At 42.1% G+C, this 19,596-nt stretch overlaps 1 protein-coding gene across 8 annotated transcripts in view; it reads left to right on the forward strand.

Annotated features, from left to right (window-relative positions):
- NEBL (nebulette) overlaps window positions 1–19,596 on the forward strand; it is a 439,204-nt gene that overhangs the window by 241,811 nt on the left and 177,797 nt on the right. Inside the window, exons 1-2 of one of the 8 annotated variants that reach the window (XM_030550406.1) lie at window positions 4,217–4,245; window positions 4,415–4,497. The exons of the other annotated variants lie outside the window; for them this stretch is intronic. The gene's annotated coding sequence lies outside the window, so the exon portion shown is untranslated. Of the gene's footprint in view, window positions 1–4,216; window positions 4,246–4,414; window positions 4,498–19,596 lie in introns of those variants that run through there. 8 annotated transcript variants of the gene reach the window in all.

Here is a 19,596-nt window from a genome sequence, read left to right on the forward strand (position 1 = left end):
TCTTTTGTCAGTGTTCCATACCCATATTTCTTAATACTTGGTTTCCTCTCCACCCAGTGGGTCAGACATTACTGATAAACAAGTTAGGCCTGGATATATGGGCCTATAAACCAATAAAGCTAAAAGCATTTATAATTATTACAATATTATATATTAAAATTACAGAGGCTTATATCAATGTCAGGGATCTGCAGCTGGGACTGATTTGCCTTATTATTTCAATCAGGGTCCCGCTGCAGTATCCATGGCAGTGACAGCAAATTCTTAGGCACTGGTTAAACAAGATTTTATGAAAACAAAAGTTTACAAGTATTTAATTATATTCGAACCGTAGATGCTCATATTACTGTTGGGGACCTACCACTAGGGTACTTGATCGTATGTGGTCTTCAATCAGAACCCTAGGGCAGGAGCCACACCAGTGACTGCAAGATTCTAAAGGCAGTGGCTAAACAAGGGCAGAAAGCTACAAATATTCAATTATATATCAGGACCACAGATGTCTGTATTACTGTTGGTAACCCGCCACAAGAGTACTGTTCGTGCATTATTTTCCGACCAGAACCCTACAGCGGGGTCCACACCAGCAACAGTAAACCTTTAGAGGCAGTGGCCGAAGATGGCCCGAGTTGGCCGGTATTAAAGCTACATATAAAGAGTAGGGGGTTACGATTCCTTACAATAGCCTTAAGCAAATTTTATTTTGCAAACAGTTCACATTTATCTTTGCAGTCATAAAGTCTAGATACATATTTTTGTTTAGATGAAAACTGAGATTTTTGGAGTACAATTCTGTGGCAAATTGCATAGCCATAGAATTGAGGAATGCAGAGTGCTTCATAATCTAGCTGCATTGGCTGCCAGCCAAGAAGCATTTAAGGTGTTGGTTTTGACCTATGAGATTTTAAATAGCTTTGGAACTACACCTCACTCCCCATCTGATCATGCCACAGCCGAGGTCAAAGGAGGTGTTCCAGCTTAAGCTCCCTTAGACCAAGTCTACACTAGAAAAGATTTGCCAGAATAACTTTATGGGTAAAGATATACTGGCAAACCCTCCTAGTGTAGACACAGGTTTTGTCAGTATAGCTTATAACACTTCCTCAAATGAAAGCTCTGCTGATGAAAGCACTTTTTTCTGGTACAGCTGATCTACACTAGGGCTTTTGCTGAAATAAAAATGCCCGCCCCCCCGCAAGTGATGTTATTTTACCAGCAAATGTTTCTGGTGTAGTAATGGACTTTGTGTAGGAGAGGGAGCAGTTAACAGCTCGTCCTCTTGATGGCCTCTCAACTTTGGAGTTCACTTTCTCACCTTTGGTCCAAAATAGCCTGAATTTGTTGACCTTTAAGATACACTACACAGGTGCTGGCTTCCCCTGGGCCCTGGGGGTACTCCACCCCAGGCCCCAGCCGCTCCAGCCCCCCACCCTGCCTCCCGCTCTGCCCTAGACCCTGCCCCAACCCCACTCTTTCTCCCAAACCCCAACTTCACCTCTTCCCATCCCTGCTCCTCCCCGCCAACACCTCCTGCATGCCATGGAACAGCTGATTGTGGCAGGTGGGAGGCAGAGGGACGAGTAAATTGGTGGGGCTACTGGCAGACAGGAGGCTCTGGGGAGGAGGGAGAGGGGGAGCTGGCTGCTGGTGCTGCTGGCTGCTGGTGGGTGCTAAGCACCCACTATTTTTTTTTCCCTGGGTGCACCCACTGTGTCAGTGCCTATGGTACACTACAAAGCCTATCTTTTTGGGGCAGATATCTAGCGTGTGCAATAGTTTGTTGGGGCAGAGTGTATGTGTGTTTGGGTTTAAGACTCCTGCAGAATGGAAAAGAAATTAACCTCAGTAGATTTCCAGTATAGGGTTGTGTTTTATGGCATCACTTATTAGCACTGTAGTGTCCAGGAAGTGGATCTCTAGTGTGGACTGGTCCAGGCTGAGGTTGATGGTGGGATGGAAATGGTTGAAATCATGGTGGAATTCCTCAAGGCCTTCTTTTCCATGTCATCAATGTAGCGCACCCTATACTGGAAACCTACTCACCGCTGTACTTACCTACATGCCTCCAGCTTTCATCCAGACCACATCACAAAATCCATTGCCTGCAGCCAAGCTCTAAGATACAGTGCGCATTTGCTCCAATCCATCAGACAGAGACAAACACCTACAAGATCTCTATCAAGCATTCTTAAAACTATAGTATCCACCTGCTGAAGTGAAGAAACAGATTGACAGAGCCAGAAGAATACCCAGAAGTCACCTACTCCAGGACAGGCCCAACAAAGAAAGTAACAGAATGCCACTAGCTGTCCCCTTCAGCCCCCAGCTAAAACCTCTCTAGCAAATCATCAAGGATCTACAACCTATCCTGAAGGATGATCCCTCACTCTCACAGATCTGGGAGACAGGCAGGTCCTTGCTTACAGACAGCCTCTCAACCTGAAGCAAATACTTATCAGCAACCACACAACAAAAGCACTTAACCTAGGAACCTATCCTTGCAACAAAGCCCATTGCCAACTCTACATATCTATTCAAGGGAGACCATCATAGGACCTAATCACATCAGCCACACTATCAGAGGCTCTGTCAAGGTTCCTTCCCCACTCTGAACTTTAGGGTACAGATGTGAGGGACCTGCGTGAGAAGCTCTATGCTCAATTACCAGCTTAGATGTGGTCTGGCTGTCACCACTCACAAGCACTACTTTCCTTCCCTGGGTAGCCTTGAGAGACTTCACCAATTTCCTGGTGAACACAGGTCCAAACCCCTTGGATCTTAAAACAAGGAGAAATCAACCATCCCCTCTCCTTTCTCCCACCAGCTCCTGGTGGATCCAGATCCAACCCCCTTGGATCTAAAAACAAGGAAAAATCAATCAGGTATTAAGAAAAAGGCTTTTAATTAAAGAAAAGAAAGGTAAAAGAAAACCCTCTGGGAGAGATTAGCATACCAGCTACTCTCATAGGCAACATATTCAAACACAGAGGATTCCCTTGGGCAAAAACTTAGTTACACAAAAAAATACCCAAATACCCAATTTGACTATTCCTCTAATTGCACAAGACAGGTTACAAAGAAATAAACATAAACCTGTTTATTTCCTTCACTAATACTCACTACTTAAAAAGAGGCTGAATTCTGGAGCTTTCCCACTCCGGTCAAAGTGAAACTGACCCAGACAAAGGGAACTTCCCTCCTTCCTTTTGAAACATCTTGTTCCCCCATTGGTTCCTCTGGTCAGGTGTTAGCTAGGCTAGGTGAACTTCTTAACCCTTTACAGGTAAAAGAAACATTAACCATTAACTATCTGTTTATGACAGGCTCGTTCACCTGCACATCTACCAACGTGATATATGCCATCATGTACCAGCAATGCCCATCTGCCATGTACATTGGCCAAACCGGACAGTCTCTATGCAAAAGAATAAATGGACACAAATCAGGCATCAAGAATTATAACATTCAAAAACCAGTCGGAGAACACTTTAACCTCCCTGGTCACTCAATTACAGACCTAAAAGTCGCAATTCTCCAACAAAAAAGCTTCAAAAACAGACTCCGAGAAACTTCAGAATTGGAATTAATTTGCAAGCTGAACACCATTAAATTAGGCTTGAATAAAGACTGGGAGTGGATGAGTCATCACACAAAGTAAAAACTATTTCTCTATGCTAATTTTTCCCTTACTGTTACTCACACCTTTTTGTCAACTGTTGGAAATGGGCCATCATTATTATAACTACAAAAGTTTTTTTTCTCCTGCTGATAATAGCCCACCTTAATTGATTAATCTTATTATAGTTGATATGGCAACACCCATTTTTCATGTTCTCTGTGTATATATATATCTTCCTACTGTGTTTTCCACTGCATGCATCCGATGAAGTGGGTTTTAGCCCATGAAAGCTTAGGCCCAAATAAATATGTTAGTCTCTAAGGTGCCACAAGTACTCCTCATTCTTTTTGCTTGTACAGACTAACACAGCTATCACTCTGAAACCTGTCATCTTTCTGTTGGAGAAGAGCTGCATGTGTTGACTGGCTGACAGAATTGCTACTTCTGTATGTGCTACTTGTGTTTTTGCAGAAGATCACATGAGGAGCTAAAAATGCTGTCTTCATTGCACTCCTAGGCACTCCGAGTCCAGAATTAAGATGGAATTTTGCAGATGAATACCCCACACAGTAGAGAATTCTACCACCACTCAGCTGTAAGGTTGACCCCAATTATCCCACTTTAAGGTTTTAAATGTTACTATAATTGAGCACAGTGGTAAACCAACAGTACATTTTTGCCTGTCTTCATAGTTTTTAAATTGTGCGTGACAGTCTTACAGATCTTTATGCTCTAGTGTCTTTGGTTCACTCAACATGAATTAAATTTTGCCTTTTCCCTCTTATTTTCTTTGAGACTCAGAGCCTGGGACTGCTTATGTGAGACCCAGAAATCTGGTGCAGGCACCAGTCAATATAATTTACTACTGAACAGGCCTGGTATGTGATCATTTATTTAAACTGTCAGCATGTTCTTTAATGTAGAGTGGATGTTGTAATGGATTACAGGCTATTTTATAGCAGTTACTGTGGCCCTGATTTGAAGCTTTGTCAACAGATTGCGAAAGTGTTATCCAAAACAGAGAGATGAGCAGGAATTACCAGGAAAGATGATATTCAGAACTTGTTAGTTCTTACTTCTTTTCATAGTGCTGTCATATCTATGGGGGGAAAAGGCCAAACTTCATTTCTATGGGGTACATTTAAAAAATGTGCATATTATTTAGCAGGCCTTTGCAGCAAACCACGTAGCAAATTTAGGTTAATTCACTTCATGTTTACTGCACAGGTATGGTACTATCTAGTCATCATTGACTTAACTGTTTTACATTTTTATTCCTCTAAATATATTTGGTATGTTAAGCTAATTTGGGCTTGATCCTATAGTCAGATATCCATTTTGAAGATCCTGTCTGTGTAAGGACTGCAGCAAGCTATAGAACGGTCTGAAAAATAAGTGATAACGTTATAGAGATTTCAGTTGTCTAGGCAACACTTAACACTGTTCCCATATGCCACATACATAGGAGGTGTGTAAAAGAGGCTTTGAGAGGCTGAGCCTTCCCAAAATAAAATTGGCTGGTCATGCAGGGGGAAAGTGCTGGATGCAGTGTGGGTCACCTCCCTTTGGAAGCCCAATGACTTTGTGCCTGGTGGACTTTGCGCTGAAAGCTCCCTAGAAATGAGGGGCCATTGGTACCTGGACTGTAGCGCAGCTCTGAGGCCCCACCCTCATTCAACCTCTTCCTCCAAGGCCCTTGTTGAGGATGGGCTGCACAGAACGGGTGAGAGTGGGGAGCTGAGCATTTTTGGGGTCTGCACAGAATGGGGAGGCTGGGCGAGTTTGGGAGGGTTACACAGAATGGGAAGCTGGGGGTGTTTGGGGGTGCTGTATAGAAGGGAGGGGGTCAGGATGTGCTTGGGACACATCAGCCACAACCCCCATGCAGTGCGAGTCCAACAAGCTAGATTGGGAGGAGAGGCAGGTTGCCCAGTTGAGGGGGTGGGGAGAATGGCAGCATTTGTTCTATGCCTCTGGACAGTGCCCACTCAGCCCAGCACAGCTGTCAGATGGGTGCCTGCCAGGCTGGTGGGGGCTGAATTCCCAGTGGGCCAGAGCCAGGGGGCTGGGCTGCACTTTCCCAGGCCAGACTCTGCAGGGAAATAAATGGGGGTGGGCAGAAGGGAGGATCACAGTGTATCGAGTTACATGACAGTCTAGCACTCTCACCCCCCCCAACGCTATACCCCCTGCACAACTACACACACACACACACACACACACACACACACACACCCTGCAAAACCCTCACACACTGTACTCGTCCACATTTTGTCTGCCTGTCATGAAGGGAGGAAGGGAGGAAATCCACAACTGTGGATTTATCATCATTTCCAAAGGAAGTTTTGCATGATGGTTTGGTGTACATCTGAGATGGTGAACCAATGGTTCATCCCAGTTTCCAAATTATTTGGACCGCTATGTTTTTTGGTAATCAGTTATAAATAGCAGTATACCGTCAGAGTCCAGTAGTATGGCAGATAGATATAAGGAAAGGTCTTCCTCCTTCCACTAAAGGGACTGATTGTCCTTTCTAGAGTTAAATAGTAAAAACTCACTGCTGGAGTAAGTCTGAATTGAGATTTCTGTTTATTATTGGTACTGATGGAAGGTTCTGTATTGAAGTAATACCATTTACATCACAACTAAAATGCATTCTTCTCTATTGTGCAGGATATATAAGGATTAGAGATTTTATCTAAGTCATTTTCATTTTTTCTTCTCAAACAGGAGTCTCAGACACAAATCCAGAAAGTGATTCAGTAATCAAACTATCCTAAGTATGTCACACTTCTGTGTGGTTCCTTTCATGTCATAATTTTATATCTGAAGTGTACATCAAAATTAAGTGAACTACTAGAACATTTTGTTTGTTCAATAGTGGTAACAAAATCAAAGGTACCTTATGTTGCAAAGTTAGCCCTCGTCCAGACTAACCCGTGGCATCGGCGGGTTAAAATCGATTGCTCGGGGATCGATATATCGCGTCTAGTCTGGATGCGGTGTATCGATCCCCGAGCGCGCTTACATCGATTCCGGAACTCCATCAATCCGAACGGAGTTCCGGAATCGACACAGAGAGCCGCGGACATCGATGCAGCGCCGTCCAGACTGGTGAGTACCTCGATTTTAGAAATTCGACTTCAGCTACGTTATTCTCGTAGCTGAAGTTGCGTATCTAAAATTGATTTTAATTCCTAGTCTGGACGTGGCCGAGCCAAGAGAGGAATCATAACATCAAAGGCTCATTGTGATTCTATGAAAGAAAATGAAAATACTAAAGCTTTCTTGGATGTAACTGGAGGCCTGTTACTTGTTGTTGTTGTTTTTTTAAATAGAAATTTGGTAAAAAGGAGCAGTGGACAATTTTTTAAAAAATTAAGAGTTTAATGTCTCCGACTTCCTCAGTTAATTGCTACTAATTAGAACATTCATTCTTTAGCATAGGACATTATGTAAATAGTCGCAGTAGACTTAAATTATTTGTTAAATTTATCCAAGATGCTTTTCAGGTGCTTACTTTCATTTTTGTAAAATGCTTGCTGTCAATATTATAAAGGATCTCATGCTGTAGTCCTTTCACAGGCAAAACTACCATTGACTTCAACAGGTGCAGTGTGTGGGGTTGCAGGAACATAATTAATAGCATTGTCATGTAAGTGAAGTGGTTTTCTTGAATATTGAGTAATTTATTATGAATATTGGAAAATATCAAAGAACACTAATTGTCACATAGTGTTGTATTCCCTTGCTTCATATGAAAAAAGATTGCATGGATTGAAGACCATTGACCGTTATCCATAAATGTTATAGAGCCTACCCCATGGGAGAAACTGTCCTGGAGGTTCCATGTTTTCAGGCAAACTTTGTGACATGCCTTTGAAAAGAAACCATCAATACTTCACTGCACATTTGTAACTATAATAATTTTTGGTTAAATACAAAATTATCCTCTTTAAATCCAATTTATACATAGATATAACTTAAAATTAGCCTAAAATAAACTTGTTAACGTAGTCCCCAAGATACTGGCTCTTGGTATGAGAGTCAGTCTCATGATCCTTAGGCATGTGCCTACTTGACTTTGTGACTCTGTGTTAGTTTTCCCCAGTTATAAAAAGGGGCAATGTTTTTACCACAGATGAGATTAAAACAAAACAAGAAACACACCAGGATTTAGGATGGCCACAAGTAGGTGGTAGGCAAGGTAGTGTTTTATCCTCATTTTGGGGGTTTGGAAACCACTGGTAAATTTGAATGAGTTGCCTTGGAGGCAGTCTGGTCTCACAGAGCAGTCATAGTTCTGGGAGCCACATGACCTGCGCTCTAATGTCTACACTACGGGATTATTTTGATTTTACAGAGACGTTTTTTAAAAACAGATTGTATAAAGTCGAGTGCACGCGGCCACACTAAGCACATTAATTCGGCGGTGTGCGTCCATGTACCGAGGCTAGTGTCGATTTCCGGAGCGTTGCACTGTGGGTAGCTATCCCATAGCCACTCCATAGTTCCCGCAGTCTCCCCCACCCATTGGAATTCTGGGTTGAGATCCCAGTGCCTGATGGGGCAAAAAGCATTGTTGCAGGTGGTTCTGGGTACAGCCTTACCCCTCCCTCCGTGCAAGCAGCAGACAACCGTTTCGCACCTTTTTCCCTGGGTAAACTGTGCAGACACCATAGCACGGCAAGCATGGACCCTGCTCAGCTCAAGACAGCAATCATTGTAAACATCTCGTGCATTCTCGTGCAGTCAATGCTGAACCAGGACCTGCAAAACCAGTCGAGGAGGAGGCGGCTACGGCAGCGCAGCGATGAGAGTGATGAGGACATGGACACAGAATTCTCTCAAACCGCAGGCCCCTGCACTTTAGAGATCATCCTGGTAATGGGGCAGGTTCTAGCCATTGAACACCGATTTTATGCCTGGGAAACAAGCACAGACTGGTGGGACCGCATAGTGTTGCAGGTGTGGGACGATTCCCAGTGGCTGCGAAACTTTCACATATGTAAGGGCACTTTCTTGGAACTTTGTGACTTGCTTTCCCCTGCCCTGAAACACCAGAATACCAAGATGAGAGCAGCCCTCACAGTTGAGAAGCTTGTGGCGATAGCCCTCTGGAAGCTTGCAACACCAGACAGCTACCGGTCAGTCAGGAATCGGTTTGGAGTGGGCAAATCTGCTATGGGGGCTGCTGTGATGCAAGTAGCCAAAGCAATCTTTAAGCTGCTGCTACAACAGGTTGTGACTCTGTGAAATGTCCAGGTCATAGTGGATGGCTTTTCTGCAATGGGATTCCCTAACTGTAGTGGGGCGATAAATGGAACCCATATGCCTATCTTGGCACCGGAGCACCAGTACATAAACCAAATGGGGTACTTTTCAATGGTGCTGCAAGCACTGGTGGATCACAAGGGACATTTCACCAACATCCACGTGATATGGCTGGGAAGGGTTCATGACGCTTGCGTCTTCAGGAACATTACTCTGTTTAAACGGCTGCAGCCAAGGAATTACTTCCCAGACCAGAAATTAACAGCTGGGGATGTTGAAATGCCTGTAGTTATCCTGGGGGACCCCGCCTACCCCTTGATGCCATGGCTCATGAAGCCATACACAGGCAGCCTGGACAGTAGTCAGGAGTTGTTCAACTACAGGCTGAGCAAGTGCAGAATGGTGGTAGAATGTGCTTTTGGCTGTTCAACGTTGCGCTGGTGCACATTACTGACTTGCTCAGACCTCAGCCAAACCAATGTCCCCATTGTTATTGCTGCTTGCTGTGTGCTCCACAATCTCTGTGAGAGTAAGGGGGAGACCTTTATGGCGGGGTGGGAGGCTGAGGCAAATCACCTGGCCACTGATTACGTGCAGCCAGACACCAGGGCAATTAAAAGAGCACACCAGGAAGCAGTGTGCATCAGAGAAGCTTTGAAAACGAGTTTCATCACGGGCCAGGGTACGGTGTGACTATTGTGTTTGTTTCTCCCTTATGAAACCTCCCTCCCCCTTGATTGACTCATTCCCTGTAAGCCACCCACCCTCGCCCTTCGATTACTGCTTGCTTCCTAAAGAAATAAAATCACTCTAGTTAAAAATCATGTATTCTTTATTAATTAATTATAAAAAGAGGGCGAGAACTGACAAGGTAGCCTGGGTGGGGTTTGGGAGGAGGATAGGAGGGAAGGAAAAAGCCACTAAAAAATTTCAAAATAATGACAGCCTTTTGGTTGGGCTGTCCACTGGGGTGCAATGGGCAGGTGCACGGAGCCTTCCCCCATGCGTTCTTAATCGTCTGGTGGGTGAGGAGGCTAAGGAACATGGTAAGGGGGGGAGGGCGGTTATACAAGGGCTGCAGCGGCACTCTCTGATCCTGCTGCCATTCCTGAAGCTCCACCAGACGCCAGAGCATGTCCGTTTGATCACGTAGCAGCCCCAGAGTTGCATCCCGACACCTCAGATCTTCCTGCCACCATCTCTCATCTTGAGCGTCTCTCCTCTCATCACGTTCGTTCCTCCTATCCTCATGTTGGTTTCTCCTGTCCTCACGGTCACTGGCATCTTTCATGTACTTTGATACCACGTCCTTCCACTCATTCAGATGAGCTTTTTCATTGCGGGTCACTTCCATGATTTCCAAGAACATTTCGTATCGCATCTTTTTGTTCTGCCGCCTTATCTGAGAGAGCCTTCGGGATGGAGGAGGGAGACTTGAAAAATTTGCAGCTGCAGGAGGGAGGGAAAAAAGGGAGAGAAGTATTTTAAAAGATACATTTTACAGAACAATGGTTATACTCTTTCACGGTGAACAACACTATTCACCTTACATAGCACATGTAATCTCACTACAAGGTCGCATTTTGCATCTTAATATTGAGTGCCTGCGGCTCTGGTGTTAGAGATCACAGATGCAGGTCCGGGTCTCAGAATTCGGCTTGCATGTGGCCATGGTAAGTCATTGTCTTTCGGCTTCTGAAGACTTCATATATCCAGCGCCCTCCTTTCCCACATAGCAAGAAAAGCCCGTAGAGTGCTGCTTCTTTCCTGTTAATGTGCAGCACCAGAACTGCCCTCATCCAATTCTCTAGGATGATCGCTTTACCCCTCCCCCCACCGCATGGCTGGTATCATGGAAGATCGCTGCTAGCCACCCCCCCCCCCCACCGCTTGGCTGGTAGCAAGGAAGATCCCAGCTAGCCAAACGCAAAAAAGCTCAGCGCCAATCACTCCCCCCCCATCTTGGCTAAATGCAGTGAAGGATTTCTTTTAAGCCACAGGCAAACAGCCCAACCATCTCTGTCCCCTTCATTAAATTCCTGAATTTCAACAAGGTTAACATGAACGATAACGCTCTCCTGAGGATAACACAGCAAGATAAAGAACGGATGTTGCTTGAGTGCCAGCAAACACCGGCACCATACGCAGCTAGGCTTTGTCATGCCATGATGCCAGATTACTTGCTACATGCATAGCATGGTCAAATGTCCTACCATGGAGGATGGAATAAGGCTGCCCTGCCCAGAAACCTTCTGCAAAGGCTTTTGGAGTACCTCCAGGAGAGCTTCATGGAGATTTCCCTGAAGGATTTCCGCTCCATCCCCAGACATGTTAACAGACTTTTCCAGTAACTTTACTGGCCACAAATGCATCCCAAGGCCTCAGGGCAAATTAATCATTAAAAACCCATCTTTTATATATATTATATATGCTTTTAAACCATCTTTTATATTTACAAAGGTACACTCACCAGACGTCCCTTCCATGGCTTCATTGTCTGGGATAGTGGCTTGGGAGGGCTGGGAGGGTAATTCCATCAGGGTGAGAAAAAGCTCCTGGCTGTTTGGGGAGAATGGAGTGCTGTGTGCTCTCTGCAAGCTCGTCCTCCTCTTCCTCCTCCTCATCTTCCCCGTCCGCAGAATCCTCAGGCATGGCTGAGATTACCACCCCCACCTCGGAATCCTTGGACGGGGTGGTGTCGTGGTGGCGACCCCCCTTAGAATTTCATGCAGCTCAGCATAGAAGCGGCATGTTTTCAGCCCTGCCCCAGACCTTCCGTTTGCTTCTTTGATTTACTGGTAGGCTTCTCTGAGCTCCTTAACTTTCACATAGCACTGTACTGAGTCCCTGGTGTGGCCTCTCTGCATCATGGCCTTGGAAATTTTTTCAAATGTTTTTTTCATTTCGTCTTTTGGAATGGAGTTCTGTTAGCACGGAATCCTCTCCCTATATAGCGATCAGATCCTGTACCTCGCATGCAGTCCATGCTGGAGCTCTTTTTCAATTCTCAGGAGACTGCATTGTTACCTGTGCTGATGAGCTCTGCGTGGTCACCTGTGCTGGTGAGCTCTGGTGAGCTCTCCACACTGGCCAAACAGGAAATGAAATTCAAAAGTTCGCAGGGCTTTTCCTGTCTACCTGGCCAGTGCAGCCAAGTTTACATGGCTTTCCAGAGCGGTCACAATGACGCACTGTGGCCAATATCATTGAATTGCGGTCACACTAACTCTAATCTGACATGGCAATACCGATTTGAGTGCTACTCCCCTCGTTGGGGTGGAGTGCAGAAATCGGTTTTAAGAGCCCTTTCTTTATATTAATATAACGGGCTTCGTTGTGTGGACGGGTGCAGGGTTAAATCGGTTTAACGCTGCTAAATTCGGTATAAATGCGTAGTGTAGATCAGGCCCTTGACTCTGACACTTGTGATGTAACATGAAGTAACTCAAAGCTCTCTGAGTCTGCTTGCCTGTCTGTAAAGTGGGGATCATAATTTTTAGCTACTTCATAACTCAGTAATGTTTGGAAAGTAATATAAAAGTGCGAGGTTTCAGAGTGGTACCTGTGTTAGTCTGTATCAGCAAAAACAACGAGGAGTCCTTGTGGCACCTTAGAGACTAACAAATTTATCTGAGCATACGCTTTTGTGAGCTAAAACCTACTTCATCAGATGCATGGAATGAAAAATACAGTAAATAGTATATATATTACAGCACACAAAAAGATGGGAGTTGCCTTACCAAGTGAGGGGTCAGTGCTAAAGAGGCCAGTTCAATCAAAGTGGCCTGTTCTCAACAGTTAACAAGAAGGTGTGAGTAACAGCAGAGGGAAAATTACTCTTTGTAGTGACCCAGCCATTATTTATGTGCAAATTATTTTAAGGCCATTAAGTGAAATAGCTGGGTATAATTATTAATATTAATAGCATTCATACTTATTACAGTAGTGCCCAGAAATATGTTAATTGCTGTACAGATATAGAAGTCGACATGGTCCCTGCTCTGAAGAACTTACAGCCTAAGATTATACCTCAGACCAACTTGCTCTCAACCCTGCGTTTGTTTTCCTAGACCATACTGCATTTGTGGGGACACCTCTAAAGTTCTGATCTTGGCAGCTTTTTCAGAGATTTTGAGATTCTGATTTTGGTTTCTCAATTTTTGTGCAAACTTTCCTTGAAAAACTTGGAAGTTTCATAAAATTGTTCCAATTTTGGAGAATGTTATAATTTAAACACCTTTGCAATGGATCTTTCACCCAGTGGATACATGCTCCTTTGAATTCTAATGGGTCTTTCCATTACTTTACTTCTAAAGTGGAACATTTTTTGAAGAGATGGAATTATTCAATAAGTTGACATTTTAATTGCATAGATGTCAGGAAGTTCAGAGGTAAGGTTGCATCCTTATTTCTTAGGCATGTAACAATTCTCCAAAAGCATATATTTCTAGAGTTTTGTGTACCCATGCTACACCCAGACATATCAGATGTCATTTAAAAGCTCATTTTATTTACATGTAGATGAGGTATGAGGTGGAGCTGTCAAGTGATGCCATAAGCCTGTAGGTGAGGTATAACAGTAGTGTAAAAAATAAGGAAGTGTCATTTTTGCATAGTTCTAGAAACACTGCAACATGACTATGACTACAGTTTTTACTGTTTATGTTAAATTGAACACCTTCATGTTTGTTTTTTGGTCAAAGCTACCAACTAACAACATACTAGGTTTTTTCACAGAATCTCCAATGTGTTTAATGTTTGCCCACCACTGCATGATACTTCCAACAAGCATAATTGCTCATTATAAAGTAAGCAGACTTATTCCTGACTATACTCTGGTTATTTTGGAAGGCTGCATCCAGAATCAGTGCGAGTGTGCTCTTGGAAAGTACTGTGCAGAGATGGGGGAACCCCAAACATTTAGGAGGTCTGGTTTGGAAGGTTCTTTTGCCTTTGAGTTATTTCAGATCATGTCAGAAGCTGGTTAGAAATCTGGGTGAGGTTTATATCCGGGGATAGCTGCAAAGGCAGGGATTGTTTACTGTTGGAACTATTCAATATTTTCATTAATGACTTGGATAATGGATTGCAGAATATGCTTATAAAATTTGTGGATGACACGAAGCTGGGAGGGATTATAAGCACATTGGAAATTAAAATTCAAAATGACCTTGACAAATCAAGAGAATTGGTCTGAAATCAACAAAATGAAATTCAAGAGACAAGTGCAAAGTACTTCCCTTAGGAAGGAAAAACCAAATGCACAACTACAAAATGGGGGAATAACTAGTTAGGTGATAGTGCTGCAGAAAAGGATCTGGGGGTTATAGTGGATCACACTGAATATGAGTCACCAATGTGATGTAGTTATAGCAAAAAAGGCTAACGTTCTGCAGTTTATTAACAGGTCTTCTTTTCTCAAGACTAAACATGCCCAGGTTTTTTAAAAGAGCATATTGGCAAAAAAGATTTGGGTATCTTTGCACGTATGTAAACCAGATATTGGATCACAATTGCAATATGCATGGCAAAATATATATGATGAACTGCTTCCTCTATTCTTCAAGGGCCCAATGGCATCTGAGCTTCTACAAGACCGTATTTGTGTCTATAGCAGTAGGGATAATTGCGCAATCAACTGTATCTGAAGTCAGAGCAATCTTCCCTGCTCAGAACTGGGTACATGCCAAGGCAATGAAGATTGTGGTAAACTGCATGCATTCAACAGAGATCATAACGATGAATAAGATTATGATAATGATGTTGACTAGAAATGTCACCAGTTCTGTTACATTTCAATGATACCTGTACAAATTTATTATTAGATTTTGTTTTACCCTTTAGATTGTTGTTATGAGGTCTCAAAAAATCCAGTGTTATGTCTTTAAATAATACATAGTCATTAAACCAACAGAAACAAATGCATATATTTCAAAGTGGTCATTTTAATGTGCCGATGGTTTCAGTTTATCCCTATTTCTATGCTAACAGCACCACTTTACAGCTCCACATCATACTCACCTTAAAGTATACATAATGAGCTTTTACATGATGTATGATGTACATGTGTGTAGAGATAGTTGACTTTAAGTCGACTAAATGGGAGGTGTTTGTCGCTTGCCTGTCTGTCCCATGACACATACACCAGAATCTGTTCCTTCAACCCTCCTTTGCCACTGGAACATATAAGGCAGAGAGGAAAGATCAAAGGGCTCCAAGTGGCTGATCAGCTACCTTATATTCCCTGCTAGTGGACTGCTGGCTCATGAGCTGGCCCATATTTTGGGGATGCACAAAACAGAAGGGGCTAGTCTGCTCCTCCTTTTTCCTCCTTTCCTTGTAATGCACTGTGATTCCCCATTTACAGGTGTGGTATTTCCTCATCCTTGACTGCTGTTATGGGGAAGGAATTGTGGTAGTTTCATCTGCAGTACTTGATATTTGCTCTGTTGACATGCTAACTGTTGAATTTTTTCTTTTTGACTTGGGATAGGATCCTTCTTCAATGAACTTGTGGTTGTGTGGTTTCTGCATTCCTTTTCTTAGTGCTTTAGACATGTTGGTAGTATAGTATCTCTAATATGAACTACAGACTATTACTAATGATCAAAGATTTACAAAAGTTTTTTTCCCCTAATGTGTAAGAGGTGTTTCAGTTTTCATGATAATTTTTGATGGTGGAAAGTTAAGTTTCTGTGGCTGTTTTTTAGTCAAATCTGTAGCATCAGGGAAGATTCACTTGTCTGCAGACATGCATATTTCTAAATGCTGAGAGCAATGTTTGTTTGTGTTACACTCACCACATCAGGTGACCTTGGCATCTAATGAGTGCACTGTAGATTTAACTTTCTGAATTCATGTTTGAAGCCTGAGATCTATTGGGTGGGTAAAGTTGTACTTTGCTGCTAATAAAACAGAATAAATGTTAAGCAAACCTTTGTGTCCCAATAGACATTTAAAAATATTTGCTTAATATGGTTTCTTTTGAGTTAATTTATGTGCTACTTTATTTTACTTTTGCTGCAGTGATAGTTCTTTTAAAGGAAATCTGTTACTGCAAAATCCAGGGCCACTAATAATCAGATTATTCAAAACAAACAAACAAACCCCAAACACAGGTCTGTGTTTCCTTCTCCATTGCACTAATTTCCCTTTTAGGAGTTAATTTCAGTCATTCATTCTTTATTAGAATGACCTTTTAAAAAGATTGCTTTGCACTGATTTTTGATTGTCACGAAAGTCTTGTTCATGCAAAGGGTTCTACCAGCATGTCTGCTTTGTATCTTTCTTGGTACTCAGAACCCTTCATTGCTAGCCCCTGTTACATCTGTAGCTCTGGCAAATGAGGTAGTAAATTCTCTCAAGTCAGCACATAGGGATTCAAGGCTCTTTAAATTCTTGCTGTTATTTGCCTTCACTGTGTTTCTGGTTCAATCTCATTCATTCATTCATTCATTCATTCATTCATTCATGTGTTGAAATATGGAATTTTGCTGGAACTGTTTTTTTTAAAAGTCTAATTAAAAATAAGTTAATTTTATGATCAAATACAGATGGCTGAAGTGGTGACGTTATACTTTGTTTAAAACATATAAAAAAGTACATAGTCATTAATGCTAGTATGTTTTGTTTGTTTTAAGATACTGAGCAATACATATATCTAGGAAAGCAAAACTATCCCAGCTGAGATCTCCTTTGTGAAGTTTAGAGGGGAATTTTTCTCTTAATCCTTATTTTCAATGTGGGATTTAAAAAAAAAGTAAAAGCAGTGGCCCTCATTAATATGTGAGAGATTTTTGGATTGGTGCAAAATCTGTAAACACTGTAAACACTATCATTGTACATATTTATTTACAATGAAATAAAAATAAAGTTCTGAATGTATGTAGCTTCAAATAAGCCAAATCTCCTTTTTCAGTATCCCTAGCCTTCACATCAGTTTTGAAAGCCTGGAACAACTCAATTTATGAACATAGACCATGACTGTAGAAACATTTACACACATGAGGAACTATTCATATGAGCTCAGTGGCACAACATGTCAGTAGAGTGACTCGTGTGTTTGTGGGACTGAGGCCTAAAGTCTGGACGCTATTTTTTTCTGATGAATATCAATTCTGAGACTTTTTGAGTAACTGAAAAATCATAAAATTTTTAGGGTCAGAATCTGGAAGCAGCATTTAGTAGCCACTTCGTTCATCCTTTTGGTCAGAGTATATTCAGTTTAATTATTACTGACCTATCCCTTCGAAGCATCTAGTCTAGTTTATTAGCTTATGTGCTCTCATCTACAGTGTTATTGTCTTGCCAGCTGCAAAACCAAATGGAAATTGGAGTTAAGCACAGAAATAAGTGCTATATGTCTGTCTTACCTACCTGTGAGAGGGGTATTCATCACATAAGTAATTAACTTTCTTTTCTAAAGGTCTGCAGACTCTTCTGAATTTACAAAAGATAATGCAGAACAGTGCTTGCATGGAGTCTTATAGTATATGTGATTGTCACGCTGTCTGGAGTGGCTTACGACTGTGAATACCTCAGGTCAGACTATCAAAAACAGGGCAGACACCCCAAACTGGTGGTGTGTTCTATAATTAGATGTCACCAAGCCAGTAACAAATGTGAACTCTTGGATTGCTGTAACAGTCTTACCATGGAGCCCCAGATAGTCCCCTCAGACCTATCTTGCCACACAGACAAACTGAACTTTGTGATAAATGGTCACTTACGCCAAAATCACACCACATTCAGCTTGTTTCCAATCCCAAGAGACCAGTCACTTATCCCAGATCAGCTGGTACCCTAGATCTTACACCAAAGCCAATGACTGTAGCCAATCCTGTAATAAACTATCTAAATTAGGAAAAAGGATTGAGAGTTATTTACAGGTTAAAACAAGCAAACATATACACACAATTGAGTTACCATCTAAATCCTAAGAGTGACACAATTGTAGTGATCTATCAGTTCAAAGTGTCTTTCAGGGCAACCCCAGGAGGCCGCCCCTGGGGATTTTTGGCTTCAGTTTAGAGTCTCTGGCCCTTCAGAGTTCAAACAGCCAAAAAGATGCAGTTTCTTCTTGTCAGGTATTTTTATTTCCTTACTCCCAAGTTCAAGATGATGGGACTAGTCCATGTGCATGTCTGTCTAGGTGGCGGTGGTGGTGGGCAGTCAACAAAGTCTTTGTCCTCTGATGTTCCATAGCGGTTTGTCTGCTGTCTATGGGCCTTCTTTTGCTGGGCAGAAGCTAACACCTCCTGTGGCAAACCAGTATTTCACACATGATAATGCTGGTCTCCTGACTGGGGGCATTTACAGTTTCAGAGGAACCATTGAAATATTTCCTTATTATGTGAGCCATAGATATTATAAGTGAGAGTAATGCATGCAGCAGCATAGAAGCATTTCATAGAATGTAAACACTAAATAAATTCTTATAATGCTAATAGCTGTTTTGAGCAGAACTAATATACGGGTCACCTGGTGCTCTCCAGCTATGAGATTGTCTGTTCTTAGGCAATGCTAGCAGCCTGGGCATCTGGCCTGCCGGCGTCAAAGTGATGTCTCAGAATTATGAATTCTGGGGCATCTCCAGTGAAGACACAGCAGAGCCACAGGGGCTGAAAATTAGCAAAAGTTAAAACATATGCACAGCATATATGTGAGTATTCTGCACAGCCTCATGAGTGGGAGCATTTAGCACGTATTTTTGTGCTTAACTCAGTTTCCCTTTTGGCTTTGTAGTTCACCTTTTGCTGATCTGCAGTTATGATTTCATTTACACTCATATTCACAGACGCTAGGCGCGACCTTGAGACCGTGGCACTACAACTACGACAGTACTGGAATTCTCTTGTGTCTTCTGTTGCAGAGCAGATTTGTCGTTATTTATTAAACAGCAACACAAAGAATTCTGAGTGCATTACTGAGATGATTACATTGCCCAGCATGTATATTTTATTTTTAACAGGTGTAACACAGCTAATTTAATGATTAACAAATGTTGTAAATATTTTAAATTCACTGTATCTTTTACAGAGTCGATGCTACTTGTCTCAATGTCTGTTCACAAGTGTGTGCTCGTAAAATTCCGTAGATAAATACATACTTAGATAAATAAATACATTCCCTATCATTTTGACTAAAGTAACTAATATATTAAACAATAAAACAAAGCAACTGTGACCAAAAAGGGTTTTAAGCTAGACTTTTTACTCTGGTGTTTTGTTAGAATAAAGGTTAATTTATTTTAGCTTGCTTTTATAAACAAAACAAGCCATTATCAGTTGGTTTCAATATAATACACATCTTCTTGACATGGTATTCCTAATTCTTTTGTACTCATGCTATTTAATGTTATATTTATAAGCCATTTCCCCTGCCTCCTATGTAATCCCTGACAAACTCAGCTTCCCCTCTTCAACCCACCATTCATGCACTGGGCATCTTGAACGTCAGATTAGAAGTGAATGCTACCAGAGGAGGAGAAATATTATACAAATAATTGAGTTAAGGAGACTTAAAGCACCCATCCTTTTAACTATTGTCAATTGTCTGGACTAACCCTCATCACTTTCTAATACACATGGAAAAATTATTTTTATCCAGGTACTCCCAATAATGACTTTTGGGAATCTAATAAATAGTGATTGAAATGATATATTCTTCTTCGAGTGATTGCTCACATCCATTCCAGGTAGGTG

Source organism: Gopherus evgoodei, chromosome 2 (assembly GCF_007399415.2).
Source record: "Gopherus evgoodei ecotype Sinaloan lineage chromosome 2, rGopEvg1_v1.p, whole genome shotgun sequence".
NCBI classification, from domain to species: Eukaryota; Metazoa; Chordata; order Testudines; family Testudinidae; genus Gopherus; species Gopherus evgoodei.